The following is a 2,886-nucleotide window of genomic DNA, read 5'->3' on the forward strand; positions in this document are numbered from 1 at the left end:
GGATTTTTTTTAATTAACACATAATCATAGGGCCGAGCCCATGGCGCACTCGGGAGAGTGCGGCGCTGGGAGCACAGCGACGCTCCCGCTGTGGGTTCGGATCCTATATAGGAATGGCCAGTGCCTCACTGGCTGAGTGCGGTGCGGGTGACACCACACCAAGGGTTGCGATCCCCTTACCAGTCACGAAAAAGACAAAAAAAAAAAAAAAACCCCACATAATTGTAATAGTTGTGCATATTTATGGGGTACAAAGTGATATTTCAGAACATGTATACAAGATGTGATGATCAAATCTGTAATTAGCATATCCATTGTTGAAAACATTTATCATTTCTTTACATTGAGAATATTTGAACTCCTCTTTTCTAGCCATTTGAAAATATATACTAAATTATTGCTAATTATAGGAAAAATAAGTTCTAGTGTTCTATAGTAGTGCTAGGTGTCTATAATCAACAAAATGTGTTTTAACAAAACCAGACAACAACAAAAAATCCAAGGTCCACAAGACTCTGGCATCTTGGAGCTTGTCTTAGTATATTTTCTGTCACTTAGTGCAGAACACCTGAAACTGGGTAATTTATAAAGGAACAAAATTTATGTTTTAGAGTTTTGAAGGCTGGTTGTTCATGGTTGAGGGGACACATTTGGTGAGGGCCTTCTTGGTGGGAACTCTCCATAGGGTCCTGTGGTGACGAGGGTGTCACAGGGTGAAAGGGCAAGAGAGCTTCTTCCTCTCCTTATAAAGCTGCTAGTGCCACTTGCATGACAACCCATTCATTTGTTAACCCACTACTCCACGAATGGATTAATTCATTCATAAAGACACAGCCCTCATGGTCCAATCACCTCTTAAAGGCCCCACCTTTCAAATGCTATATTGGGGATTATGCTCCAACATGAGTTTGGGGGACATTCAAACCATAGCAGGACCTTTAAGAAGAGATTTCCACCAGCCCCTCCCCAATTCCTTGCTTCAGTTGCCTTTCACCTTAACACTCCCTCCTTCCCCCAATTATTCTGTACCATGTGTCAGAAACACACGTGAGGAGGGCCGGCCCGTGGCTCACTCGGGAGAGTGTGGTGCTGATAGCACCAGGGCCATGGGTTCAGATCCTATATAGGGATGGCCGGTTCACTCAGTGGCTGAGTGTGGTGCTGACAACGCCAAGCAAAGGGTTAAGATCCCCTTACCGGTCATCTTTTATAGAAAAAGAAAAAAAAAAAAAAAAAAAACACACGTGAGGAATTCCACAGCACGAACTCACTCTCTGAACTTGGCAAGCAATTTATCCTTTTGGGGCCTCCCTGTCTCCACTTCTGACAGGAATAAGAATGGTCCCCACCTCCCAGGGTCCTCCTAAAGGCTGAAGTAGGAAATGGAGAAAAGGTGCTCGGTATATAGCTGAGAGCTGCAAATCTGAGTGTGCACAAGAGTGTGTGTCGGTGCAAGGCATGATTCTAATTATTGAATGGTATTCCATCGTCCCTTGCTCTCATGTGGCAGAAATCTTGAGCAGTCTAATTCAGTGCTCCATGTTGTCAGAGGTTGTTACAAACTGAACTGTGTCCTCTTGAATTCTTATGTTGAAGCCCTAACTCCCAATGTGACTGTATTTGGAGATGGAGCAGATAAGGAGGGAATAAAGGTTAAATGAGGTCATAAGAGTGGAGCCTTAATCCGATAGGACAGTGGCCTTAAAAGAAGAGGAAGATTTCTGCCTCCCCCCCCACTCCACGTTATGTGAGGACACCGCAAGAAGGTGGCCATCTGCAAGCCAGAAAGAGAGCCCTCACCAGGAACCAAATTCACCAGCACCTTGATCTTGGACTTCCAGCCTCAGAAATGTGAAAAAATAAATTTATGTTGTTTAAGCCACCCAGTCCGTGGTATTTGTTCTGGAACCCTGAGCTGAGGAATACAGGGGCGCAGGTGATTTCTGTCTTGCTCCTCTGCCTTCCTCACCAGGTGGCTTCATCATCCCTGTCTGGAGACCTGTTTGAGTTCAGGCAGCATTTCTGCCTTCTAGCTAAGAGGAAGAGGGTTGGGGCAAAGGATTCTGCCCTCTATATTCCTTTGAAGGATTCTCTTAATCCAACATGACACATGTGACTTCATTCTGTTGACCAGAGCTTGGTCTCTTGGCCTCATCTAGCTGCAAGTGGTTTATATTTGGCTCAATCTACCAATCAAAACATGATCTTGAATGTACCCAAGAAAACAGGATATAATCCCCAAATTTACTTCACATAGAATTAGAGATTTTTGTGGTCACCAAAGACTAGAAATGGTAGGGGGGCGAGGGGATAGTGAGAGGATGGTTAATGGATACAAAAATACAGCTAAATAGGAGGAATAAGGTCTGCGATTCTATAATAGGGTGGCTGTAGTTAACAATCCTATGGTATACTTTCAATTAGCTAGAAGAGAAGATTCTGAATGTTCCCAGCACAAAGAAAAGATAAATGTTTGAGGTAAGGGGAAAAAATCAGCGACTGCCAGGGTTTCAGGGGAGAAGGGAGGGTGGGAGGTATGAACAGGTGGATCACTGAGGCTATTTAGTGAAACTATTCTGTATGATTATGCATTTGGCAAAACACACAGAAGTTCCACAAAGAGGGAACCCTAATGTAAAATCGAGTTAATAATAATAACATATTAATATTGATGCACACTTGTAGCAAATGTATCACAATAATACCACGTGTCAATAATAGGAGAGATTGTGTCTGTGTGTGGGGGGGAGGGGTATGGACCCTATCTGTACTTCTGCTCAATGTCTCTGAAAACGTAAAACTGCTATAAAAACAAAGTCTATTTTAAAAAAACACCAAATTACATGGAGGCTGCATACATAATAAAGAACTGTTAGCTTGGAAATT

This window comes from Galeopterus variegatus, unplaced genomic scaffold (genome assembly GCF_000696425.1).
Source record: "Galeopterus variegatus unplaced genomic scaffold, G_variegatus-3.0.2 Scaffold10003, whole genome shotgun sequence".
Lineage (NCBI taxonomy): Eukaryota > Metazoa > Chordata > Mammalia > Dermoptera > Cynocephalidae > Galeopterus > Galeopterus variegatus.